The sequence below is a fragment of the Pelobates fuscus genome, chromosome 2, assembly GCF_036172605.1.
Source record: "Pelobates fuscus isolate aPelFus1 chromosome 2, aPelFus1.pri, whole genome shotgun sequence".
In the NCBI taxonomy this organism is placed as follows: Eukaryota; Metazoa; Chordata; class Amphibia; order Anura; family Pelobatidae; genus Pelobates; species Pelobates fuscus.
Genome location: NC_086318.1, coordinates 287336940 through 287360398, shown reverse-complemented (window position 1 = coordinate 287360398; position 23459 = coordinate 287336940). Strand labels below are relative to the sequence as shown.

The following is a 23459-nucleotide window of genomic DNA, read 5'->3' as shown; positions in this document are numbered from 1 at the left end:
GCAAAAAAGAAATAAACAAAAGCTTACGGCACCTGAGGTTCCTAGTTGGTCTCCCATAGGGAAAAAAGTGGTCTGATTATGACATCATAATGCAAAAAAGAAATAAACTAAAGCTTACGGCACCTGAGGTTCCTAGTTGGTCTCCCATACAAGTACTAACCAGGCCCGAGTCTGGATGGCTTCCGAGATCTGACGAGATCAGGCATTTTCAGACTGGTATGGCCGTAAGTGAAATTAAGAGAATGCGATCTCGCTAATGTTGGTAGAATATCAAACTCTGGTTGCGACAAAAGACAAGACGCTTCTGGATAGGGAAAAAAGTGGTCTGATTATGACATCATAATGCAAAAAAGAAATAAACAAAAGCTTACGGCACCTGAGGTTCCTAGTTGGTCTCCCATACAAGTACTAACCAGGCCCGAGTCTGGATGGCTTCCGAGATCTGACGAGATCAGGCATTTTCAGACTGGTATGGCCGTAAGTGAAATTAAGAGAATGCGATCTCGCTAATGTTGGTAGAATATCAAACTCTGGTTGCGACAAAAGACAAGACGCTTCTGGATAGGGAAAAAAGTGGTCTGATTATGACATCATAATGCAAAAAAGAAATAAACAAAAGCTTACGGCACCTGAGGTTCCTAGTTGGTCTCCCATACAAGTACTAACCAGGCCCGAGTCTGGATGGCTTCTGAGATCTGACGAGATCAGGCATTTTCAGACTGGTATGGCCGTAAGTGAAATTAAGAGAATGCGATCTCGCTAATGTTGGTAGAATATCAAACTCTGGTTGCGACAAAAGACAAGACGCTTCTGGATAGGGAAAAAAGTGGTCTGATTATGACATCATAATGCAAAAAAGAAATAAACAAAAGCTTACGGCACCTGAGGTTCCTAGTTGGTCTCCAATACAAGTACTAACCAGGCCCGAGTCTGGATGGCTTCCGAGATCTGACGAGATCAGGCATTTTCAGACTGGTATGGCCATAAGGGAAATTAAGAGAATGCGATCTCGCTAATGTTGGTAGAATATCAAACTCTGGTTGCGACAAAAGACAAGACGCTTCTGGATAGGGAAAAAAGTGGTCTGATTATGACATCATAATGCAAAAAAGAAATAAACAAAAGCTTACGGCACCTGAGGTTCCTAGTTGGTCTCCCATAGGGAAAAAAGTGGTCTGATTATGACATCATAATGCAAAAAAGAAATAAACTAAAGCTTACGGCACCTGAGGTTCCTAGTTGGTCTCCCATAGGGAAAAAAGTGGTCTGATTATGACATCATAATGCAAAAAAGAAATAAACAAAAGCTTACGGCACCTGAGGTTCCTAGTTGGTCTCCCATACAAGTACTAACCAGGCCCGAGTCTGGATGGCTTCCGAGATCTGACGAGATCAGGCATTTTCAGACTGGTATGGCCGTAAGTGAAATTAAGAGAATGCGATCTCGCTAATGTTGGTAGAATATCAAACTCTGGTTGCGACAAAAGACAAGACGCTTCTGGATAGGGAAAAAAGTGGTCTGATTATGACATCATAATGCAAAAAAGAAATAAACAAAAGCTTACGGCACCTGAGGTTCCTAGTTGGTCTCCCATAGGGAAAAAAGTGGTCTGATTATGACATCATAATGCAAAAAATAAATAAACAAAAGCTTACGGCACCTGAGGTTCCTAGTTGGTCTCCCATAGGGAAAAAAGTGGTCTGATTATGACATCATAATGCAAAAAAGAAATAAACAAAAGCTTACGGCACCTGAGGTTCCTAGTTGGTCTCCCATACAAATACTAACCAGGCCCGAGTCTGGATGGCTTCCGAGATCTGACGAGATCAGGCATTTTCAGACTGGTATGGCCGTAAGTGAAATTAAGAGAATGCGATCTCGCTAATGTTGGTAGAATATCAAACTCTGGTTGCGACAAAAGACAAGACGCTTCTGGATAGGGAAAAAAGTGGTCTGATTATGACATCATAATGCAAAAAAGAAATAAACAAAAGCTTACGGCATCTGAGGTTCCTAGTTGGTCTCCCATACAAGTACTAACCAGGCCCGTGTCTGGATAGCTTCCGAGATCTGACGAGATAAGGCATTTTCAGACTGGTATGGCCATAAGTGAAATTAAGAGAATGCGATCTCGCTAATGTTGGTAGAATATCAAACTCTGGTTGCGACATTAGACAAGACGCTTCTGGATAGGGAAAAAAGTGGTCTGATTATGACATCATAATGCAAAAAATAAATAAACAAAAGCTTACGGCACCTGAGGTTCCTAGTTGGTCTCCCATACAAGTACTAACCAGGCCCGAGTCTGGATGTCTTCCGAGATCTGATGAGATCAGGCATTTTCAGATTGGTATGGCCGTAAGTGAAATTAAGAGAATGCGATCTCGCTAATGTTGGTAGAATATCAAACTCTGGTTGCGACAAAAGACAAGACGCTTCTGGATAGGGAAAAAAGTGGTCTGATTATGACATCATAATGCAAAAAAGAAATAAACAAAAGCTTACGGCACCTGAGGTTCCTAGTTGGTCTCCCATACAAGTACTAACCAGGCCCGAGTCTGGATGGCTTCCGAGATCTGACGAGATCAGGCATTTTCAGACTGGTATGGCCGAAAGTGAAATTAAGAGAATGCGATCTCGCTAATGTTGGTAGAATATCAAACTCTGGTTGCGACAAAAGACAAGACGCTTCTGGATAGGGAAAAAAGTGGTCTGATTATGTCATCATAATGCAAAAAATAAATAAACAAAAGCTTATGGCACCTGAGGTTCCTAGTTGGTCTCCCATACAAGTACTAACCAGGCCCGAGTCTGGATGGCTTCCGAGATCTGACATTTTCAGACTGGTATGGCCGTAAGTGAAATTAAGAGAATGCGATCTCGCTAATGTTGGTAGAATATCAAACTCTGGTTGCGACAAAAGACAAGACGCTTCTGGATAGGGAAAAAAGTGGTCTGATTATGACATCATAATGCAAAAAATAAATAAACAAAAGCTTACGGCACCTGAGGTTCCTAGTTGGTCTCCCATACAAGTACTAACCAGGCCCAAGTCTGGATGGCTTCCGAGATCTGACGAGATCAGGCATTTTCAGACTGGTATGGCCGTAAGGGAAATTAAGAGAATGCGATCTCGCTAATGTTGGTAGAATATCAAACTCTGGTTGCGACAAAAGACAAGACGCTTCTGGATAGGGAAAAAAGTGGTCTGATTATGACATCATAATGCAAAAAAGAAATAAACAAAAGCTTACGGCACCTGAGGTTCCTAGTTGGTCTCCCATACAAATACTAACCATGCCCGAGTCTGGATGGCTTCCGAGATCTGACGAGATCAGGCATTTTCAGACTGGTATGGCCGTAAGTGAAATTAAGAGAATGCGATCTCGCTAATGTTGGTAGAATATCAAACTCTGGTTGCGACAAAAGACAAGACGCTTCTGGATAGGGAAAAAAGTGGTCTGATTATGACATCATAATGCAAAAAAGAAATAAACAAAAGCTTACGGCATCTGAGGTTCCTAGTTGGTCTCCCATACAAGTACTAACCAGGCCCGTGTCTGGATAGCTTCCGAGATCTGACGAGATCAGGCATTTTCAGACTGGTATGGCCGTAAGTGAAATTAAGAGAATGCGATCTCGCTAATGTTGGTAGAATATCAAACTCTGGTTGCGACAATAGACAAGACGCTTCTGGATAGGGAAAAAAGTGGTCTGATTATGACATCATAATGCAAAAAAGAAATAAACAAAAGCTTACGGCACCTGAGGTTCCTAGTTGGTCTCCCATAGGGAAAAAAGAGGTCTGATTATGACATCATAATGCAAAAAAGAAATAAACAAAAGCTTACGGCACCTGAGGTTCCTAGTTGGTCTCCCATACAAGTACTAACCAGGCCCGAGTCTGGATGGCTTCCGAGATCTGACGAGATCAGGCATTTTCAGACTGGTATGGCCGTAAGCGAAATTAAGAGAATGCGATCTCGCTAATGTTGGTAGAATATCAAACTCTGGTTGCGACAAAAGACAAGACGCTTCTGGATAGGGAAAAAAGTGGTCTGATTATGACATCATAATGCAAAAAAGAAATAAACAAAAGCTTACGGCACCTGAGGTTCCTAGTTGGTCTCCCATAGGGAAAAAAGTGGTCTGATTATGACATCATAATGCAAAAAAGAAATAAACAAAAGCTTACGGCACCTGAGGTTCCTAGTTGTTCTCCCATACAAGTACTAACCAGGCCCAAGTCTGGATGGCTTCCGAGATCTGACGAGATCAGGCATTTTCAGATTGGTATGGCCGTAAGTGAAATTAAGAGAATGCGATCTCGTTAATGTTGGTAGAATATCAAACTCTGGTTGCGACAAAAGACAAGATGCTTCTGGATAGGGAAAAAAGTGGTCTGATTATGACATCATAATGCAAAAAAGAAATAAACAAAAGCTTACGGCACCTGAGGTTCCTAGTTGGTCGCCCATACAAGTACTAACCAGGCCCGAGTCTGGATGGCTTCTGAGATCTGACGAGATCAGGCATTTTCAGACTGGTATGGCCGTAAGTGAAATTAAGAGAATGCGATCTCGCTAATGTTGGTAGAATATCAAACTCTGGTTGCGACAAAAGACAAGACGCTTCTGGATAGGGAAAAAAGTGGTCTGATTATGACATCATAATGCAAAAAAGAAATAAACAAAAGCTTACGGCACCTGAGGTTCCTAGTTGGTCTCCCATAGGGAAAAAAGTGGTCTGATTATGACATCATAATGCAAAAAAGAAATAAACAAAAGCTTACGGCACCTGAGGTTCCTAGTTGGTCTCCCATACAAATACTAACCAGGCCCGAGTCTGGATGGCTTCCGAGATCTGACAAGATAAGGCATTTTCAGACTGGTATGGCCGTAAGTGAAATTAAGAGAATGCGATCTCGCTAATGTTGGTAGAATATCAAACTCTGGTTGCGACAAAAGACAAGACGCTTCTGGATAGGGAAAAAAGTGGTCTGATTATGACATCATAATGCAAAAAATAAATAAACAAAAGCTTACGGCACCTGAGGTTCCTAGTTGGTCTCCCATAGGGAAAAAAGAGGTCTGATTATGACATCATAATGCAAAAAAGAAATAAACTAAAGCTTACGGCACCTGAGGTTCCTAGTTGGTCTCCCATACAAGTACTAACCAGGCCCGAGTCTGGATGGCTTCCGAGATCTGACGAGATCAGGCATTTTCAGACTGGTATGGCCGTAAATGAAATTAAGAGAATGCGATCTCCCTAATGTTGGTAGAATATCAAACTCTGGTTGCGACAAAAGACAAGACGCTTCTGGATAGGGAAAAAAGTGGTCTGATTATGACATCATAATGCAAAAAAGAAATAAACAAAAGCTTACGGCACCTGAGGTTCCTAGTTGGTCTCCCATAGGGAAAAAAGTGGTCTGATTATGACATCATAATGCAAAAAATAAATAAACAAAAGCTTACGGCACCTGAGGTTCCTAGTTGGTCTCCCATAGGGAAAAAAGTGGTCTGATTATGACATCATAATGCAAAAAAGAAATAAACAAAAGCTTACGGCACCTGAGGTTCCTAGTTGGTCTCCCATACAAATACTAACCAGGCCCGAGTCTGGATGGCTTCCGAGATCTGACGAGATCAGGCATTTTCAGACTGGTATGGCCGTAAGTGAAATTAAGAGAATGCGATCTCGCTAATGTTGGTAGAATATCAAACTCTGGTTGCGACAAAAGACAAGACGCTTCTGGATAGGGAAAAAAGTGGTCTGATTATGACATCATAATGCAAAAAAGAAATAAACAAAAGCTTACGGCATCTGAGGTTCCTAGTTGGTCTCCCATACAAGTACTAACCAGGCCCGTGTCTGGATAGCTTCCGAGATCTGGCATTTTCAGACTGGTATGGCCATAAGTGAAATTAAGAGAATGCGATCTCGCTAATGTTGGTAGAATATCAAACTCTGGTTGCGACATTAGACAAGACGCTTCTGGATAGGGAAAAAAGTGGTCTGATTATGACATCATAATGCAAAAAATAAATAAACAAAAGCTTACGGCACCTGAGGTTCCTAGTTGGTCTCCCATACAAGTACTAACCAGGCCCGAGTCTGGATGTCTTCCGAGATCTGATGAGATCAGGCATTTTCAGATTGGTATGGCCGTAATTGAAATTAAGAGAATGCGATCTCGCTAATGTTGGTAGAATATCAAACTCTGGTTGCGACAAAAGACAAGACGCTTCTGGATAGGGAAAAAAGTGGTCTGATTATGACATCATAATGCAAAAAAGAAATAAACAAAAGCTTACGGCACCTGAGGTTCCTAGTTGGTCTCCCATACAAGTACTAACCAGGCCCGAGTCTGGATGGCTTCCGAGATCTGACGAGATCAGGCATTTTCAGACTGGTATGGCCGAAAGTGAAATTAAGAGAATGCGATCTCGCTAATGTTGGTAGAATATCAAACTCTGGTTGCGACAAAAGACAAGACGCTTCTGGATAGGGAAAAAAGTGGTCTGATTATGTCATCATAATGCAAAAAATAAATAAACAAAAGCTTATGGCACCTGAGGTTCCTAGTTGGTCTCCCATACAAGTACTAACCAGGCCCGAGTCTGGATGGCTTCCGAGATCTGACATTTTCAGACTGGTATGGCCGTAAGTGAAATTAAGAGAATGCGATCTCGCTAATGTTGGTAGAATATCAAACTCTGGTTGCGACAAAAGACAAGACGCTTCTGGATAGGGAAAAAAGTGGTCTGATTATGACATCATAATGCAAAAAATAAATAAACAAAAGCTTACGGCACCTGAGGTTCCTAGTTGGTCTCCCATACAAGTACTAACCAGGCCCAAGTCTAGATGGCTTCCGAGATCTGACGAGATCAGGCATTTTCAGACTGGTATGGCCGTAAGGGAAATTAAGAGAATGCGATCTCGCTAATGTTGGTAGAATATCAAACTCTGGTTGCGACAAAAGACAAGACGCTTCTGGATAGGGAAAAAAGTGGTCTGATTATGACATCATAATGCAAAAAAGAAATAAACAAAAGCTTACGGCACCTGAGGTTCCTAGTTGGTCTCCCATACAAATACTAACCATGCCCGAGTCTGGATGGCTTCCGAGATCTGACGAGATCAGGCATTTTCAGACTGGTATGGCCGTAAGTGAAATTAAGAGAATGCGATCTCGCTAATGTTGGTAGAATATCAAACTCTGGTTGCGACAAAAGACAAGACGCTTCTGGATAGGGAAAAAAGTGGTCTGATTATGACATCATAATGCAAAAAAGAAATAAACAAAAGCTTACGGCACCTGAGGTTCCTAGTTGGTCGCCCATACAAGTACTAACCAGGCCCGAGTCTGGATGGCTTCTGAGATCTGACGAGATCAGGCATTTTCAGACTGGTATGGCCGTAAGTGAAATTAAGAGAATGCGATCTCGCTAATGTTGGTAGAATATCAAACTCTGGTTGCGACAAAAGACAAGACGCTTCTGGATAGGGAAAAAAGTGGTCTGATTATGACATCATAATGCAAAAAAGAAATAAACAAAAGCTTACGGCACCTGAGGTTCCTAGTTGGTCTCCCATAGGGAAAAAAGTGGTCTGATTATGACATCATAATGCAAAAAAGAAATAAACAAAAGCTTACGGCACCTGAGGTTCCTAGTTGGTCTCCCATACAAATACTAACCAGGCCCGAGTCTGGATGGCTTCCGAGATCTGACAAGATAAGGCATTTTCAGACTGGTATGGCCGTAAGTGAAATTAAGAGAATGCGATCTCGCTAATGTTGGTAGAATATCAAACTCTGGTTGCGACAAAAGACAAGACGCTTCTGGATAGGGAAAAAAGTGGTCTGATTATGACATCATAATGCAAAAAATAAATAAACAAAAGCTTACGGCACCTGAGGTTCCTAGTTGGTCTCCCATAGGGAAAAAAGAGGTCTGATTATGACATCATAATGCAAAAAAGAAATAAACTAAAGCTTACGGCACCTGAGGTTCCTAGTTGGTCTCCCATACAAGTACTAACCAGGCCCGAGTCTGGATGGCTTCCGAGATCTGACGAGATCAGGCATTTTCAGACTGGTATGGCCGTAAATGAAATTAAGAGAATGCGATCTCCCTAATGTTGGTAGAATATCAAACTCTGGTTGCGACAAAAGACAAGACGCTTCTGGATAGGGAAAAAAGTGGTCTGATTATGACATCATAATGCAAAAAAGAAATAAACAAAAGCTTACGGCACCTGAGGTTCCTAGTTGGTCTCCCATAGGGAAAAAAGTGGTCTGATTATGACATCATAATGCAAAAAATAAATAAACAAAAGCTTACGGCACCTGAGGTTCCTAGTTGGTCTCCCATAGGGAAAAAAGTGGTCTGATTATGACATCATAATGCAAAAAAGAAATAAACAAAAGCTTACGGCACCTGAGGTTCCTAGTTGGTCTCCCATACAAATACTAACCAGGCCCGAGTCTGGATGGCTTCCGAGATCTGACGAGATCAGGCATTTTCAGACTGGTATGGCCGTAAGTGAAATTAAGAGAATGCGATCTCGCTAATGTTGGTAGAATATCAAACTCTGGTTGCGACAAAAGACAAGACGCTTCTGGATAGGGAAAAAAGTGGTCTGATTATGACATCATAATGCAAAAAAGAAATAAACAAAAGCTTACGGCATCTGAGGTTCCTAGTTGGTCTCCCATACAAGTACTAACCAGGCCCGTGTCTGGATAGCTTCCGAGATCTGGCATTTTCAGACTGGTATGGCCATAAGTGAAATTAAGAGAATGCGATCTCGCTAATGTTGGTAGAATATCAAACTCTGGTTGCGACATTAGACAAGACGCTTCTGGATAGGGAAAAAAGTGGTCTGATTATGACATCATAATGCAAAAAATAAATAAACAAAAGCTTACGGCACCTGAGGTTCCTAGTTGGTCTCCCATACAAGTACTAACCAGGCCCGAGTCTGGATGTCTTCCGAGATCTGATGAGATCAGGCATTTTCAGATTGGTATGGCCGTAATTGAAATTAAGAGAATGCGATCTCGCTAATGTTGGTAGAATATCAAACTCTGGTTGCGACAAAAGACAAGACGCTTCTGGATAGGGAAAAAAGTGGTCTGATTATGACATCATAATGCAAAAAAGAAATAAACAAAAGCTTACGGCACCTGAGGTTCCTAGTTGGTCTCCCATACAAGTACTAACCAGGCCCGAGTCTGGATGGCTTCCGAGATCTGACGAGATCAGGCATTTTCAGACTGGTATGGCCGTAAGGGAAATTAAGAGAATGCGATCTCGCTAATGTTGGTAGAATATCAAACTCTGGTTGCGACAAAAGACAAGACGCTTCTGGATAGGGAAAAAAGTGGTCTGATTATGACATCATAATGCAAAAAAGAAATAAACAAAAGCTTACGGCACCTGAGGTTCCTAGTTGGTCTCCCATACAAATACTAACCATGCCCGAGTCTGGATGGCTTCCGAGATCTGACGAGATCAGGCATTTTCAGACTGGTATGGCCGTAAGTGAAATTAAGAGAATGCGATCTCGCTAATGTTGGTAGAATATCAAACTCTGGTTGCGACAAAAGACAAGACGCTTCTGGATAGGGAAAAAAGTGGTCTGATTATGACATCATAATGCAAAAAAGAAATAAACAAAAGCTTACGGCATCTGAGGTTCCTAGTTGGTCTCCCATACAAGTACTAACCAGGCCCGTGTCTGGATAGCTTCCGAGATCTGACGAGATCAGGCATTTTCAGACTGGTATGGCCGTAAGTGAAATTAAGAGAATGCGATCTCGCTAATGTTGGTAGAATATCAAACTCTGGTTGCGACAATAGACAAGACGCTTCTGGATAGGGAAAAAAGTGGTCTGATTATGACATCATAATGCAAAAAAGAAATAAACAAAAGCTTACGGCACCTGAGGTTCCTAGTTGGTCTCCCATAGGGAAAAAAGAGGTCTGATTATGACATCATAATGCAAAAAAGAAATAAACAAAAGCTTACGGCACCTGAGGTTCCTAGTTGGTCTCCCATACAAGTACTAACCAGGCCCGAGTCTGGATGGCTTCCGAGATCTGACATTTTCAGACTGGTATGGCCGTAAGCGAAATTAAGAGAATGCGATCTCGCTAATGTTGGTAGAATATCAAACTCTGGTTGCGACAAAAGACAAGACGCTTCTGGATAGGGAAAAAAGTGGTCTGATTATGACATCATAATGCAAAAAAGAAATAAACAAAAGCTTACGGCACCTGAGGTTCCTAGTTGGTCTCCCATAGGGAAAAAAGTGGTCTGATTATGACATCATAATGCAAAAAAGAAATAAACAAAAGCTTACGGCACCTGAGGTTCCTAGTTGTTCTCCCATACAAGTACTAACCAGGCCCAAGTCTGGATGGCTTCCGAGATCTGACGAGATCAGGCATTTTCAGATTGGTATGGCCGTAAGTGAAATTAAGAGAATGCGATCTCGTTAATGTTGGTAGAATATCAAACTCTGGTTGCGACAAAAGACAAGATGCTTCTGGATAGGGAAAAAAGTGGTCTGATTATGACATCATAATGCAAAAAAGAAATAAACAAAAGCTTACGGCACCTGAGGTTCCTAGTTGGTCGCCCATACAAGTACTAACCAGGCCCGAGTCTGGATGGCTTCTGAGATCTGACGAGATCAGGCATTTTCAGACTGGTATGGCCGTAAGTGAAATTAAGAGAATGCGATCTCGCTAATGTTGGTAGAATATCAAACTCTGGTTGCGACAAAAGACAAGACGCTTCTGGATAGGGAAAAAAGTGGTCTGATTATGACATCATAATGCAAAAAAGAAATAAACAAAAGCTTACGGCACCTGAGGTTCCTAGTTGGTCTCCCATAGGGAAAAAAGTGGTCTGATTATGACATCATAATGCAAAAAAGAAATAAACAAAAGCTTACGGCACCTGAGGTTCCTAGTTGGTCTCCCATACAAATACTAACCAGGCCCGAGTCTGGATGGCTTCCGAGATCTGACAAGATAAGGCATTTTCAGACTGGTATGGCCGTAAGTGAAATTAAGAGAATGCGATCTCGCTAATGTTGGTAGAATATCAAACTCTGGTTGCGACAAAAGACAAGACGCTTCTGGATAGGGAAAAAAGTGGTCTGATTATGACATCATAATGCAAAAAAGAAATAAACAAAAGCTTACGGCACCTGAGGTTCCTAGTTGGTCTCCCATAGGGAAAAAAGTGGTCTGATTATGACATCATAATGCAAAAAAGAAATAAACAAAAGCTTACGGCACCTGAGGTTCCTAGTTGGTCTCCCATACAAATACTAACCAGGCCCGAGTCTGGATGGCTTCCGAGATCTGGCATTTTCAGACTGGTATGGCCGTAAGTGAAATTAAGAGAATGCGATCTCGCTAATGTTGGTAGAATATCAAACTCTGGTTGCGACAAAAGACAAGACGCTTCTGGATAGGGAAAAAAGTGGTCTGATTATGACATCATAATGCAAAAAAGAAATAAACAAAAGCATACGGCACCTGAGGTTCCTAGTTGGTCTCCCATAGGGAAAAAAGTGGTCTGATTATGACATCATAATGCAAAAAAGAAATAAACAAAAGCTTACGGCACCTGAGGTTCCTAGTTGGTCTCCCATACAAGTACTAACCAGGCCCGAGTCTGGATGGCTTCCGAGATCTGACGAGATCAGGCATTTTCAGACTGGTATGGCCGTAAGTGAAATGAAGAGAATGCGATCTTGCTAATGTTGGTAGAATATCAAACTCTGGTTGCGACAAAAGACAAGACGCTTCTGGATAGGGAAAAAAGTGGTCTGATTATGACATCATAATGCAAAAAAGAAATAAACAAAAGCTTACGGCACCTGAGGTTCCTAGTTGGTCTCCCATACAAGTACTAACCAGGCACGAGTCTGGATGGCTTCCGAGATCTGACGAGATCAGGCATTTTCAGACTGGTATGGCCGTAAGGGAAATTAATAGAATGCGATCTCGCTAATGTTGGTAGAATATCAAACTCTGGTTGCGACAAAAGACAAGACGCTTCTGGATAGGGAAAAAAGTGGTCTGATTATGACATCATAATGCAAAAAAGAAATAAACAAAAGCATACGGCACCTGAGGTTCCTAGTTGGTCTCCCATAGGGAAAAAAGTGGTCTGATTATGACATCATAATGCAAAAAAGAAATAAACAAAAGCTTACGGCACCTGAGGTTCCTAGTTGGTCTCCCATACAAGTACTAACCAGTCCCCAGTCTGGATGGCTTCCGAGATCTGACGAGATCAGGCATTTTCAGACTGGTATGGCCGTAAGTGAAACTAAGAGAATGCGATATCGCTAATGTTGGTAGAATATCAAACTCTGGTTGCGACAAAAGACAAGACGCTTCTGGATAGGGAAAAAAGTGGTCTGATTATGACATCATAATGCAAAAAAGAAATAAACAAAAGCTTACGGCACCTGAGGTTCCTAGTTGGTCTCCCATAGGGAAAAAAGTGGTCTGATTATGACATCATAATGCAAAAAAGAAATAAACAAAAGCTTACGGCACCTGAGGTTCCTAGTTGGTCTCCCATAGGGAAAAAAGTGGTCTGATTATGACATCATAATGCAAAAAAGAAATAAACAAAAGCTTACGGCACCTGAGGTTCCTAGTTGGTCTCCCATACAAGTACTAACCAGGCCCGAGTCTGGATGGCTTTCAAGATCTGACAAGATCATGCATTTTCAGACTGGTATGGCTGTAAGGGAAATTACGAGAATGCGATCTCGCTAATGTTGGTAGAATATCAAACTCTGGTTGCGACAAAAGAAAAGACGCTTCTGGATAGGGAAAAAAGTGGTCTGATTATGACATCATAATGCAAAAAAGAAATAAACAAAAGCTTACGGCACCTGAGGTTCCTAGTTGGTCTCCCATAGGGAAAAAAGTGGTCTGATTATGACATCATAATGCAAAAAAGAAATAAACAAAAGCTTACAGCACCTGAGGTTCCTAGTTGGTCTCCCATACAAGTACTAACCAGGCCTGAGTCTGGATGGCTTCCGAGATCTGACGAGATCAGGCATTTTCAGACTGGTATGGCCGTAAGTGAAACTAAGTGAATGCGATCTCGCTAATGTTGGTAGAATATCAAACTCTGGTTGCGACAAAAGACAAGACGCTTCTGGATAGGGAAAAAAGTGGTCTGATTATGACATCATAATGCAAAAAAGAAATAAACAAAAGCTTACGGCACCTGAGGTTCCTAGTTGGTCTCCCATAGGGAAAAAAGTGGTCTGATTATGACATCATAATGCAAAAAAGAAATAAACAAAAGCTTACAGCACCTGAGGTTCCTAGTTGGTCTCCCATACAAGTACTAACCAGGCCCGAGTCTGGATGGCTTCCGAGATCTGACGAGATCAGGCATTTTCAGACTGGTATGGCCGTAAGTGAAATTAAGAGAATGCGATCTCGCTAATGTTGGTAGAATATCAAACTCTGGTTGCGACAAAAGACAAGACGCTTCTGGATAGGGAAAAAAGTGGTCTGATTATGACATCATAATGCAAAAAAGAAATAAACAAAAGCTTACGGCACCTGAGGTTCCTAGTTGGTCTCCCATAGGGAAAAAAGTGGTCTGATTATGACATCATAATGCAAAAAAGAAATAAACAAAAGCTTACGGCACCTGAGGTTCCTAGTTGGTCTCCCATAGGGAAAAAAGTGGTCTGATTATGACATCATAATGCAAAAAAGAAATAAACGAAAGCTTACGGCACCTGAGGTTCCTAGTTGGTCTCCCATACAAGTACTAACCAGGCCCGAGTCTGGATGGCTTCCAAGATCTGACAAGATCAGGCATTTTCAGACTGGTATGGCTGTAAGGGAAATTAAGAGAATGCGATCTCGCTAATGTTGGTAGAATATCAAACTCTGGTTGCGACAAAAGAAAAGACGCTTCTGGATAGGGAAAAAAGTGGTCTGATTATGACATCATAATGCAAAAAAGAAATAAACAAAAGCTTACGGCACCTGAGGTTCCTAGTTGGTCTCCCATAGGGAAAAAAGTGGTCTGATTATGACATCATAATGCAAAAAAGAAATAAACAAAAGCTTACAGCACCTGAGGTTCCTAGTTGGTCTCCCATACAAGTACTAACCAGGCCTGAGTCTGGATGGCTTCCGAGATCTGACAAGATCAGGCATTTTCAGACTGGTATGGCCGTAAGTGAAACTAAGTGAATGCGATCTCGCTAATGTTGGTAGAATATCAAACTCTGGTTGCGACAAAAGACAAGACGCTTCTGGATAGGGAAAAAAGTGGTCTGATTATGACATCATAATGCAAAAAAGAAATAAACAAAAGCTTACGGCACCTGAGGTTCCTAGTTGGTCTCCCATAGGGAAAAAAGTGGTCTGATTATGACATCATAATGCAAAAAAGAAATAAACAAAAGCTTACAGCACCTGAGGTTCCTAGTTGGTCTCCCATACAAGTACTAACCAGGCCCGAGTCTGGATGGCTTCCGAGATCTGACGAGATCAGGCATTTTCAGACGGGTATGGCCGTAAGTGAAATTAAGAGAATGCGATCTCGCTAATGTTGGTAGAATATCAAACTCTGGTTGCGACAAAAGACAAGACGCTTCTGGATAGGGAAAAAAGTGGTCTGATTATGACATCATAATGCAAAAAAGAAATAAACAAAAGCTTACGGCACCTGAGGTTCCTAGTTGGTCTCCCATAGGGAAAAAAGTGGTCTGATTATGACATCATAATGCAAAAAAGAAATAAACAAAAGCTTACGGCACCTGAGGTTCCTAGTTGGTCTCCCATAGGGAAAAAAGTGGTCTGATTATGACATCATAATGCAAAAAAGAAATAAACAAAAGCTTACGGCACCTGAGGTTCCTAGTTGGTCTCCCATACAAGTACTAACCAGGCCCGAGTCTGGATGGCTTCCAAGATCTGACAAGATCAGGCATTTTCAGACTGGTATGGCTGTAAGGGAAATTAAGAGAATGCGATCTCGCTAATGTTGGTAGAATATCAAACTCTGGTTGCGACAAAAGACAAGACGCTTCTGGATAGGGAAAAAAGTGGTCTGATTATGACATCATAATGCAAAAAAGAAATAAACAAAAGCTTACGGCACCTGAGGTTCCTAGTTGGTCTCCCATAGGGAAAAAAGTGGTCTGATTATGACATCATAATGCAAAAAAGAAATAAACAAAAGCTTACGGCACCTGAGGTTCCTAGTTGGTCTCCCATACAAGTACTAACCAGTCCCGAGTCTGGATGGCTTCCGAGATCTGACGAGATCAGGCATTTTCAGACTGGTATGGCCGTAAGTGAAACTAAGTGAATGCGATCTCGCTAATGTTGGTAGAATATCAAACTCTGGTTGCGACAAAAGACAAGACGCTTCTGGATAGGGAAAAAAGTGGTCTGATTATGACATCATAATGCAAAAAAGAAATAAATAAAAGCTTACGGCACCTGAGGTTCCTAGTTGGTCTCCCATAGGGAAAAAAGTGGTCTGATTATGACATCATAATGCAAAAAAGAAATAAACAAAAGCTTACGGCACCTGAGGTTCCTAGTTGGTCTCCCATACAAGTACTAACCAGGCCCGAGTCTGGATGGCTTCCAAGATCTGATGAGATCAGGCATTTTCAGACTGGTATGGCCGTAAGAGAAATTAAGAGAATGCGATCTCGCTAATGTTGGTAGAATATCAAACTCTGGTTGCGACAAAAGACAAGACGCTTCTGGATAGGGAAAAAAGTGGTCTGATTATGACATCATAATGCAAAAAAGAAATAAACAAAAGCTTACGGCACCTGAGGTTCCTAGTTGGTCTCCCATAGGGAAAAAAGTGGTCTGATTATGACATCATAATGCAAAAAAGAAATAAACAAAAGCTTACAGCACCTGAGGTTCCTAGTTGGTCTCCCATACAAGTACTAACCAGGCCTGAGTCTGGATGGCTTCCGAGATCTGACGAGATCAGGCATTTTCAGACTGGTATGGCCGTAAGTGAAACTAAGTGAATGCGATCTCGCTAATGTTGGTAGAATATCAAACTCTGGTTGCGACAAAAGACAAGACGCTTCTGGATAGGGAAAAAAGTGGTCTGATTATGACATCATAATGCAAAAAAGAAATAAACAAAAGCTTACGGCACCTGAGGTTCCTAGTTGGTCTCCCATAGGGAAAAAAGTGGTCTGATTATGACATCATAATGCAAAAAAGAAATAAACAAAAGCTTACAGCACCTGAGGTTCCTAGTTGGTCTCCCATACAAGTACTAACCAGGCCCGAGTCTGGATGGCTTCCGAGATCTGACGAGATCAGGCATTTTCAGACTGGTATGGCCGTAAGTGAAATTAAGAGAATGCGATCTCGCTAATGTTGGTAGAATATCAAACTCTGGTTGCGACAAAAGACAAGACGCTTCTGGATAGGGAAAAAAGTGGTCTGATTATGACATCATAATGCAAAAAAGAAATAAACAAAAGCTTACGGCACCTGAGGTTCCTAGTTGGTCTCCCATAGGGAAAAAAGTGGTCTGATTATGACATCATAATGCAAAAAAGAAATAAACAAAAGCTTACGGCACCTGAGGTTCCTAGTTGGTCTCCCATAGGGAAAAAAGTGGTCTGATTATGACATCATAATGCAAAAAAGAAATAAACAAAAGCTTACGGCACCTGAGGTTCCTAGTTGGTCTCCCATACAAGTACTAACCAGGCCCGAGTCTGGATGGCTTCCAAGATCTGACAAGATCAGGCATTTTCATACTGGTATGGCTGTAAGGGAAATTAAGAGAATGCGATCTCGCTAATGTTGGTAGAATATCAAACTCTGGTTGCGACAAAAGACAAGACGCTTCTGGATAGGGAAAAAAGTGGTCTGATTATGACATCATAATGCAAAAAAGAAATAAACAAAAGCTTACGGCACCTGAGGTTCCTAGTTGGTCTCCCATAGGGAAAAAAGTGGTCTGATTATGACATCATAATGCAAAAAAGAAATAAACAAAAGCTTACGGCACCTGAGGTTCCTAGTTGGTCTCCCATACAAGTACTAACCAGGCCCAAGTCTGGATGGCTTCCGAGATCTGACGAGATCAGGCATTTTCAGACTGGTATGGCCGTAAGTGAAACTAAGTGAATGCGATCTCGCTAATGTTGGTAGAATATCAAACTCTGGTTGCGACAAAAGACAAGACGCTTCTGGATAGGGAAAAAAGTGGTCTGATTATGACATCATAATGCAAAAAAGAAATAAATAAAAGCTTACGGCACCTGAGGTTCCTAGTTGGTCTCCCATAGGGAAAAAAGTGGTCTGATTATGACATCATAATGCAAAAAAGAAATAAACAAAAGCTTACGGCACCTGAGGTTCCTAGTTGGTCTCCCATACAAGTACTAACCAGGCCCGAGTCTGGATGGCTTCCAAGATCTGATGAGATCAGGCATTTTCAGACTGGTATGGCCGTAAGAGAAATTAAGAGAATGCGATCTCGCTAATGTTGGTAGAATATCAAACTCTGGTTGCGACAAAAGACAAGACGCTTCTGGATTGGGAAAAAAGTGGTCTGATTATGACATCATAATGCAAAAAAGAAATAAACAAAAGCTTACGGCACCTGAGGTTCCTAGTTGGTCTCCCATAGGGAAAAAAGTGGTCTGATTATGACATCATAATGCAAAAAAGAAATAAACAAAAGCTTACGGCACCTGAGGTTCCTAGTTGGTCTCCCATAGGGAAAAAAGTGGTCTGATTATGACATCATAATGCAAAAAAGAAATAAACAAAAGCTTACGGCACCTGAGGTTCCTAGTTGGTCTCCCATAGGGAAAAAAGTGGTCTGATTATGACATCATAATGCAAAAAATAAATAAACAAAAGCTTACAGCACCTGAGGTTCCTAGTTGGTCTCCCATACAAGTACTAACCAGGCCCGAGTCTGGATGGCTTCCGAGATCTGACGAGATCAGGCATTTTCAGACTGGTATGGCCGTAAGGGAAATTAAGAGAATGCGATCTCGCTAATGTTGGTAGAATATCAAACTCTGGTTGCGACAAAAGACAAGACGCTTCTGGATAGGGAAAAAAGTGGTCTGATTATGACATCATAATGCAAAAAAGAAATAAACAAAAGCTTACGGCACCTGAGGTTCCTAGTTGGTCTCCCATAGGGAAAAAAGTGGTCTGATTATGACATCATAATGCAAAAAAGAAATAAACAAAAGCTTACGGCACCTGAGGTTCCTAGTTTGTCTCCCATAGGGAAAAAAGTGGTCTGATTATGACATCATAATGCAAAAAAGAAATAAACAAAAGCGTACGGCACCTGAGGTTCCTAGTTGGTCTCCCATACAAGTACTAACCAGGCCCGAGTCTGGATGGCTTCCAAGATCTGACAAGATCAGGCATTTTTAGACTGGTATGGCTGTAAGGGAAATTAAGAGAATGCGATCTCGCTAATGTTGGTAGAATATCAAACTCTGGTTACGACAAAAGAAAAGACGCTTCTGGATAGGGAAAAAAGTGGTCTGATTATGACATCATAATGCAAAAAAGAAATAAACAAAAGCTTACGGCACCTGAGGTTCCTAGTTGGTCTCCCATAGGGAAAAAAGTGGTCTGATTATGACATCATAATGCAAAAAAGAAATAAACAAAAGCTTACAGCACCTGAGGTTCCTAGTTGGTCTCCCATACAAGTACTAACCAGGCCTGAGTCTGGATGGCTTCCGAGATCTGACGAGATCAGGCATTTTCAGACTGGTATGGCCGTAAGTGAAACTAAGTGAATGCGATCTCGCTAATGTTGGTAGAATATCAAACTCTGGTTGCGACAAAAGACAAGACGCTTCTGGATAGGGAAAAAAGTGGTCTGATTATGACATCATAATGCAAAAAAGAAATAAACAAAAGCTTACGGCACCTGAGGTTCCTAGTTGGTCTCCCATAGGGAAAAAAGTGGTCTGATTATGACATCATAATGCAAAAAAGAAATAAACAAAAGCTTACAGCACCTGAGGTTCCTAGTTGGTCTCCCATACAAGTACTAACCAGGCCCGAGTCTGGATGGCTTCCGAGATCTGACGAGATCAGACATTTTCAGACTGGTATGGCCGTAAGGGAAATTAAGAGAATGCGATCTCGCTAATGTTGGTAGAATATCAAACTCTGGTTGCGACAAAAGACAAGACGCTTCTGGATAGGGAAAAAAGTGGTCTGATTATGACATCATAATGCAAAAAAGAACTAAACAAAAGCTTACGGCACCTGAGGTTCCTAGTTGGTCTCCCATAGGGAAAAAAGTGGTCTGATTATGACATCATAATGCAAAAAAGAAATAAACAAAAGCTTACGGCACCTGAGGTTCCTAGTTGGTCTCCCATAGGGAAAAAAGTGGTCTGATTATGACATCATAATGCAAAAAAGAAATAAACAAAAGCTTACGGCACCTGAGGTTCCTAGTTGGTCTCCCATACAAGTACTAACCAGGCCCGAGTCTGGATGGCTTCCAAGATCTGACAAGATCAGGCATTTTCAGACTGGTATGGCTGTAAGGGAAATTAAGAGAATGCGATCTCGCTAATGTTGGTAGAATATCAAACTCTGGTTGCGACAAAAGACAAGACGCTTCTGGATAGGGAAAAAAGTGGTCTGATTATGACATCATAATGCAAAAAAGAAATAAACAAAAGCTTACGGCACCTGAGGTTCCTAGTTGGTCTCCCATAGGGAAAAAAGTGGTCTGATTATGACATCATAATGCAAAAAAGAAATAAACAAAAGCTTACGGCACCTGAGGTTCCTAGTTGGTCTCCCATACAAGTACTAACCAGGCCCGAGTCTGGATGGCTTCCGAGATCTGACGAGATCAGGCATTTTCAGACTGGTATGGCCGTAAGTGAAACTAAGTGAATGCGATCTCGCTAATGTTGGTAGAATATCAAACTCTGGTTGCGACAAAAGACAAGACGCTTCTGGATAGGGAAAAAAGTGGTCTGATTATGACATCATAATGCAAAAAAGAAATAAACAAAAGCTTACGGCACCTGAGGTTCCTAGTTGGTCTCCCATAGGGAAAAAAGTGGTCTGATTATGACATCATAATGCAAAAAAGAAATAAACAAAAGCTTACAGCACCTGAGGTTCCTAGTTGGTCTCCCATACAAGTACTAACCAGGCCCGAGTCTGGATGGCTTCCGAGATCTGACGAGATCAGGCATTTTCAGACTGGTATGGCCGTAAGGGAAATTAAGAGAATGCGATCTCGCTAATGTTGGTAGAATATCAAACTCTGGTTGCGACAAAAGACAAGACGCTTCTGGATAGGGAAAAAAGTGGTCTGATTATGACATCATAATGCAAAAAAGAAATAAATAAAAGCTTACGGCACCTGAGGTTCCTAGTTGGTCTCCCATAGGGAAAAAAGTGGTCTGATTATGACATCATAATGCAAAAAAGAAATAAACAAAAGCTTACGGCACCTGAGGTTCCTAGTTGGTCTCCCATACAAGTACTAACCAGGCCCGAGTCTGGATGGCTTCCAAGATCTGACGAGATCAGGCATTTTCAGACTGGTATGGCCGTAAGGGAAATTAAGAGAATGCGATCTCGCTAATGTTGGTAGAATATCAAACTCTGGTTGCGACAAAAGACAAGACGCTTCTGGATAGGGAAAAAAGTGGTCTGATTATGACATCATAATGCAAAAAAGAAATAAACAAAAGCTTACGGCACCTGAGGTTCCTAGTTGGTCTCCCATAGGGAAAAAAGTGGTCTGATTATGACATCATAATGCAAAAAAGAAATAAACAAAAGCTTACGGCACCTGAGGTTCCTAGTTGGTCTCCCATACAAGTACTAACCAGGCCCGAGTCTGGATGGCTTCCGAGATCTGACAAGATCAGGCATTTTCAGACTGGTATGGCCGTAAGGGAAATTAAGAGAATGCGATCTCGCTAATGTTGGTAGAATATCAAACTCTGGTTGCGACAAAAGACAAGACGCTTCTGGATAGGGAAAAAAGTGGTCTGATTATGACATCATAATGCAAAAAAGAAATAAACAAAAGCTTACGGCACCTGAGGTTCCTAGTTGGTCTCCCATAGGGAAAAAAGTGGTCTGATTATGACATCATAATGCAAAAAAGAAATAAACAAAAGCTTACGGCACCTGAGGTTCCTAGTTGGTCTCCCATACAAGTACTAACCATGCCCGAGTCTGGATGGCTTCCGAGATCTGACGAGATCAGGCATTTTCAGACTGGTATGGCCGTAAGTGAAACTAAGAGAATGCGATATCGCTAATGTTGGTAGAATATCAAACTCTGGTTGCGACAAAAGACAAGACGCTTCTGGATAGGGAAAAAAGTGGTCTGATTATGACATCATAATGCAAAAAAGAAATAAACAAAAGCTTACGGCACCTGAGGTTCCTAGTTGGTCTCCCATAGGGAAAAAAGTGGTCTGATTATGACATCATAATGCAAAAAAGAAATAAACAAAAGCTTACAGCACCTGAGGTTCCTAGTTGGTCTCCCATACAAGTACTAACCAGGCCCGAGTCTGGATGGCTTCCGAGATCTGACGAGATCAGGCATTTTCAGACTGGTATGGCCGTAAGGGAAATTAAGAGAATGCGATCTCGCTAATGTTGGTAGAATATCAAACTCTGGTTGTGACAAAAGACAAGACGCTTCTGGATAGGGAAAAAAGTGGTCTGATTATGACATCATAATGCAAAAAAGAAATAAATAAAAGCTTACAGCACCTGAGGTTCCTAGTTGGTCTCCCATAGGGAAAAAAGTGGTCTGATTATGACATCATATTGCAAAAAAGAAATAAACAAAAGCTTACGGCACCTGAGATTCCTAGTTGGTCTCCCATACAAGTACTAACCAGGCCCGAGTCTGGCTGGCTTCCGAGATCTGACGAGATCAGGCATTTTCAGACTGGTATGGCCGTAAGGGAAATTAAGAGAATGCGATCTCGCTAATGTTGGTAGAATATCAAACTCTGGTTGCGACAAAAGACAAGACGCTTCTGGATAGGGAAAAAAGTGGTCTGATTATGACATCATAATGCAAAAAAGAAATAAACAAAAGCTTACAGCACCTGAGGTTCCTAGTTGGTCTCCCATACAAGTACTAACCAGGCCCGAGTCTGGATGGCTTCCGAGATCTGATGAGATCAGGCATTTTCAGACTGGTATGACCGTAAGTGAAATTAAGAGAATGCGATCTCGCTAATGTTGGTAGAATATCAAACTCTGGTTGCGACAAAAGACAAGACGCTTCTGGATAGGGAAAAAAGTGGTATGATTATGACATCATAATGCAAAAAAGAAATAAACAAAAGCTTACGGCACCTGAGGTTCCTAGTTGGTCTCCCATACAAGTACTAACCAGGAAAGAGTCTGGATGGCTTCCGAGATCTGACGAGATCAGGCATTTTCAGACTGGTATGGCCGTAAGGGAAATTAAGAGAATGCGATCTCGCTAATGTTGGTAGAATATCAAACTCTGGTTGCGACAAAAGACAAGACGCTTCTGGATAGGGAAAAAAGTGGTCTGATTATGACATCATAATGCAAAAAAGAAATAAACAAAAGCTTACGGCACCTGAGGTTCCTAGTTGGTCTCCCATAGGGAAAAAAGTGCTCTGATTATGACATCATAATGCAAAAAAGAAATAAACAAAAGCTTACAGCACCTGAGGTTCCTAGTTGGTCTCCCATACAAGTACTAACCAGGCCCGAGTCTGGATGGCTTCCGAGATCTGACGAGATCAGGCATTTTCAGACTGGTATGGCCGTAAGTGAAATTAAGAGAATGCGATCTCGCTAATGTTGGTAGAATATCAAACTCTGGTTGCAACAAAAGACAAGACGCTTCTGGATAGGGAAAAAAGTGGTCTGATTATGACATCATAATGCAAAAAAGAAATAAACAAAAGCTTACGGCACCTGAGGTTCCTACTTGGTCTCCCATACAAGTACTAACCAGGCCAGAGTCTGGATGGCTTCCGAGATCTGACGAGATCAGGCATTTTCAGACTGGTATGGCCGTAAGTGAAATTAAGAGAATGCGATCTCGCTAATGTTGGTAGAATATCAAACTCTGGTTGCGACAAAAGACAAGACGCTTCTGGATAGGGAAAAAAGTGGTCTGATTATGACATCATAATGCAAAAAATAAATAAACAAAAGCTTACGGCACCTGAGGTTCCTAGTTGGTCTCCCATAGGGAAAAAAGTGGTCTGATTATGACATCATAATCCAAAAAAGAAATAAACAAAAGCTTACGGCACCTGAGGTTCCTAGTTGGTCTCCCATACAAGTACTAACCAGGCCCGAGTCTGGATGGCTTCCGAGATCTGGCATTTTCAGACTGG

At 41.6% G+C, this 23459-nt stretch overlaps 64 pseudogenes; all 64 read right to left on the bottom strand.

The window, feature by feature from the left end:
* Window positions 1–111: 111 nt before the first annotated feature.
* Window positions 112–230, bottom strand: LOC134593242 (5S ribosomal RNA; annotated as a pseudogene).
* Window positions 231–364: 134 nt separating this feature from the next.
* Window positions 365–483, bottom strand: LOC134593231 (5S ribosomal RNA; annotated as a pseudogene).
* A 134-nt stretch (window positions 484–617) lies between these two features.
* Window positions 618–736, bottom strand: LOC134594727 (5S ribosomal RNA; annotated as a pseudogene).
* Window positions 737–870: 134 nt separating this feature from the next.
* LOC134587975 (5S ribosomal RNA) lies at window positions 871–989 on the bottom strand (annotated as a pseudogene).
* Window positions 990–1305: 316 nt separating this feature from the next.
* LOC134593219 (5S ribosomal RNA) lies at window positions 1306–1424 on the bottom strand (annotated as a pseudogene).
* A 316-nt stretch (window positions 1425–1740) lies between these two features.
* On the bottom strand, window positions 1741–1859 carry LOC134595808 (5S ribosomal RNA; annotated as a pseudogene).
* A 134-nt stretch (window positions 1860–1993) lies between these two features.
* LOC134588866 (5S ribosomal RNA) lies at window positions 1994–2112 on the bottom strand (annotated as a pseudogene).
* A 134-nt stretch (window positions 2113–2246) lies between these two features.
* On the bottom strand, window positions 2247–2365 carry LOC134596743 (5S ribosomal RNA; annotated as a pseudogene).
* A 134-nt stretch (window positions 2366–2499) lies between these two features.
* Window positions 2500–2618, bottom strand: LOC134595733 (5S ribosomal RNA; annotated as a pseudogene).
* A 377-nt stretch (window positions 2619–2995) lies between these two features.
* On the bottom strand, window positions 2996–3114 carry LOC134594191 (5S ribosomal RNA; annotated as a pseudogene).
* A 134-nt stretch (window positions 3115–3248) lies between these two features.
* On the bottom strand, window positions 3249–3367 carry LOC134598443 (5S ribosomal RNA; annotated as a pseudogene).
* A 134-nt stretch (window positions 3368–3501) lies between these two features.
* On the bottom strand, window positions 3502–3620 carry LOC134596605 (5S ribosomal RNA; annotated as a pseudogene).
* A 225-nt stretch (window positions 3621–3845) lies between these two features.
* Window positions 3846–3964, bottom strand: LOC134591335 (5S ribosomal RNA; annotated as a pseudogene).
* Window positions 3965–4189: 225 nt separating this feature from the next.
* On the bottom strand, window positions 4190–4308 carry LOC134588258 (5S ribosomal RNA; annotated as a pseudogene).
* A 134-nt stretch (window positions 4309–4442) lies between these two features.
* Window positions 4443–4561, bottom strand: LOC134595339 (5S ribosomal RNA; annotated as a pseudogene).
* Window positions 4562–4786: 225 nt separating this feature from the next.
* Window positions 4787–4905, bottom strand: LOC134589046 (5S ribosomal RNA; annotated as a pseudogene).
* Window positions 4906–5130: 225 nt separating this feature from the next.
* LOC134594830 (5S ribosomal RNA) lies at window positions 5131–5249 on the bottom strand (annotated as a pseudogene).
* A 316-nt stretch (window positions 5250–5565) lies between these two features.
* LOC134595807 (5S ribosomal RNA) lies at window positions 5566–5684 on the bottom strand (annotated as a pseudogene).
* A 377-nt stretch (window positions 5685–6061) lies between these two features.
* LOC134598216 (5S ribosomal RNA) lies at window positions 6062–6180 on the bottom strand (annotated as a pseudogene).
* Window positions 6181–6314: 134 nt separating this feature from the next.
* Window positions 6315–6433, bottom strand: LOC134595732 (5S ribosomal RNA; annotated as a pseudogene).
* A 377-nt stretch (window positions 6434–6810) lies between these two features.
* Window positions 6811–6929, bottom strand: LOC134595516 (5S ribosomal RNA; annotated as a pseudogene).
* Window positions 6930–7063: 134 nt separating this feature from the next.
* LOC134598441 (5S ribosomal RNA) lies at window positions 7064–7182 on the bottom strand (annotated as a pseudogene).
* Window positions 7183–7316: 134 nt separating this feature from the next.
* Window positions 7317–7435, bottom strand: LOC134595328 (5S ribosomal RNA; annotated as a pseudogene).
* A 225-nt stretch (window positions 7436–7660) lies between these two features.
* LOC134589045 (5S ribosomal RNA) lies at window positions 7661–7779 on the bottom strand (annotated as a pseudogene).
* Window positions 7780–8004: 225 nt separating this feature from the next.
* LOC134594829 (5S ribosomal RNA) lies at window positions 8005–8123 on the bottom strand (annotated as a pseudogene).
* A 316-nt stretch (window positions 8124–8439) lies between these two features.
* On the bottom strand, window positions 8440–8558 carry LOC134595806 (5S ribosomal RNA; annotated as a pseudogene).
* Window positions 8559–8935: 377 nt separating this feature from the next.
* LOC134598213 (5S ribosomal RNA) lies at window positions 8936–9054 on the bottom strand (annotated as a pseudogene).
* Window positions 9055–9188: 134 nt separating this feature from the next.
* Window positions 9189–9307, bottom strand: LOC134594643 (5S ribosomal RNA; annotated as a pseudogene).
* Window positions 9308–9441: 134 nt separating this feature from the next.
* Window positions 9442–9560, bottom strand: LOC134598440 (5S ribosomal RNA; annotated as a pseudogene).
* Window positions 9561–9694: 134 nt separating this feature from the next.
* LOC134596604 (5S ribosomal RNA) lies at window positions 9695–9813 on the bottom strand (annotated as a pseudogene).
* A 559-nt stretch (window positions 9814–10372) lies between these two features.
* LOC134588257 (5S ribosomal RNA) lies at window positions 10373–10491 on the bottom strand (annotated as a pseudogene).
* Window positions 10492–10625: 134 nt separating this feature from the next.
* Window positions 10626–10744, bottom strand: LOC134595315 (5S ribosomal RNA; annotated as a pseudogene).
* Window positions 10745–10969: 225 nt separating this feature from the next.
* Window positions 10970–11088, bottom strand: LOC134589044 (5S ribosomal RNA; annotated as a pseudogene).
* Window positions 11089–11647: 559 nt separating this feature from the next.
* On the bottom strand, window positions 11648–11766 carry LOC134593206 (5S ribosomal RNA; annotated as a pseudogene).
* Window positions 11767–11900: 134 nt separating this feature from the next.
* LOC134597865 (5S ribosomal RNA) lies at window positions 11901–12019 on the bottom strand (annotated as a pseudogene).
* A 225-nt stretch (window positions 12020–12244) lies between these two features.
* LOC134597920 (5S ribosomal RNA) lies at window positions 12245–12363 on the bottom strand (annotated as a pseudogene).
* Window positions 12364–13023: 660 nt separating this feature from the next.
* Window positions 13024–13142, bottom strand: LOC134597101 (5S ribosomal RNA; annotated as a pseudogene).
* Window positions 13143–13367: 225 nt separating this feature from the next.
* LOC134594398 (5S ribosomal RNA) lies at window positions 13368–13486 on the bottom strand (annotated as a pseudogene).
* A 316-nt stretch (window positions 13487–13802) lies between these two features.
* LOC134588939 (5S ribosomal RNA) lies at window positions 13803–13921 on the bottom strand (annotated as a pseudogene).
* Window positions 13922–14146: 225 nt separating this feature from the next.
* LOC134588087 (5S ribosomal RNA) lies at window positions 14147–14265 on the bottom strand (annotated as a pseudogene).
* A 225-nt stretch (window positions 14266–14490) lies between these two features.
* On the bottom strand, window positions 14491–14609 carry LOC134595375 (5S ribosomal RNA; annotated as a pseudogene).
* Window positions 14610–14925: 316 nt separating this feature from the next.
* LOC134588938 (5S ribosomal RNA) lies at window positions 14926–15044 on the bottom strand (annotated as a pseudogene).
* Window positions 15045–15269: 225 nt separating this feature from the next.
* LOC134597556 (5S ribosomal RNA) lies at window positions 15270–15388 on the bottom strand (annotated as a pseudogene).
* A 225-nt stretch (window positions 15389–15613) lies between these two features.
* On the bottom strand, window positions 15614–15732 carry LOC134595133 (5S ribosomal RNA; annotated as a pseudogene).
* Window positions 15733–15957: 225 nt separating this feature from the next.
* On the bottom strand, window positions 15958–16076 carry LOC134597100 (5S ribosomal RNA; annotated as a pseudogene).
* Window positions 16077–16301: 225 nt separating this feature from the next.
* On the bottom strand, window positions 16302–16420 carry LOC134594397 (5S ribosomal RNA; annotated as a pseudogene).
* Window positions 16421–16736: 316 nt separating this feature from the next.
* LOC134589364 (5S ribosomal RNA) lies at window positions 16737–16855 on the bottom strand (annotated as a pseudogene).
* Window positions 16856–17080: 225 nt separating this feature from the next.
* On the bottom strand, window positions 17081–17199 carry LOC134598179 (5S ribosomal RNA; annotated as a pseudogene).
* A 225-nt stretch (window positions 17200–17424) lies between these two features.
* LOC134595132 (5S ribosomal RNA) lies at window positions 17425–17543 on the bottom strand (annotated as a pseudogene).
* Window positions 17544–17950: 407 nt separating this feature from the next.
* Window positions 17951–18069, bottom strand: LOC134595076 (5S ribosomal RNA; annotated as a pseudogene).
* A 660-nt stretch (window positions 18070–18729) lies between these two features.
* LOC134597099 (5S ribosomal RNA) lies at window positions 18730–18848 on the bottom strand (annotated as a pseudogene).
* A 225-nt stretch (window positions 18849–19073) lies between these two features.
* On the bottom strand, window positions 19074–19192 carry LOC134597112 (5S ribosomal RNA; annotated as a pseudogene).
* A 316-nt stretch (window positions 19193–19508) lies between these two features.
* Window positions 19509–19627, bottom strand: LOC134588937 (5S ribosomal RNA; annotated as a pseudogene).
* A 225-nt stretch (window positions 19628–19852) lies between these two features.
* LOC134593194 (5S ribosomal RNA) lies at window positions 19853–19971 on the bottom strand (annotated as a pseudogene).
* Window positions 19972–20196: 225 nt separating this feature from the next.
* LOC134595075 (5S ribosomal RNA) lies at window positions 20197–20315 on the bottom strand (annotated as a pseudogene).
* Window positions 20316–20540: 225 nt separating this feature from the next.
* Window positions 20541–20659, bottom strand: LOC134596750 (5S ribosomal RNA; annotated as a pseudogene).
* Window positions 20660–20884: 225 nt separating this feature from the next.
* Window positions 20885–21003, bottom strand: LOC134597095 (5S ribosomal RNA; annotated as a pseudogene).
* A 225-nt stretch (window positions 21004–21228) lies between these two features.
* On the bottom strand, window positions 21229–21347 carry LOC134596882 (5S ribosomal RNA; annotated as a pseudogene).
* A 225-nt stretch (window positions 21348–21572) lies between these two features.
* Window positions 21573–21691, bottom strand: LOC134595073 (5S ribosomal RNA; annotated as a pseudogene).
* A 225-nt stretch (window positions 21692–21916) lies between these two features.
* LOC134594278 (5S ribosomal RNA) lies at window positions 21917–22035 on the bottom strand (annotated as a pseudogene).
* Window positions 22036–22169: 134 nt separating this feature from the next.
* On the bottom strand, window positions 22170–22288 carry LOC134594329 (5S ribosomal RNA; annotated as a pseudogene).
* Window positions 22289–22422: 134 nt separating this feature from the next.
* LOC134589250 (5S ribosomal RNA) lies at window positions 22423–22541 on the bottom strand (annotated as a pseudogene).
* A 225-nt stretch (window positions 22542–22766) lies between these two features.
* On the bottom strand, window positions 22767–22885 carry LOC134594396 (5S ribosomal RNA; annotated as a pseudogene).
* A 134-nt stretch (window positions 22886–23019) lies between these two features.
* On the bottom strand, window positions 23020–23138 carry LOC134597600 (5S ribosomal RNA; annotated as a pseudogene).
* Between the last annotated feature and the right edge of the window lie 321 nt (window positions 23139–23459).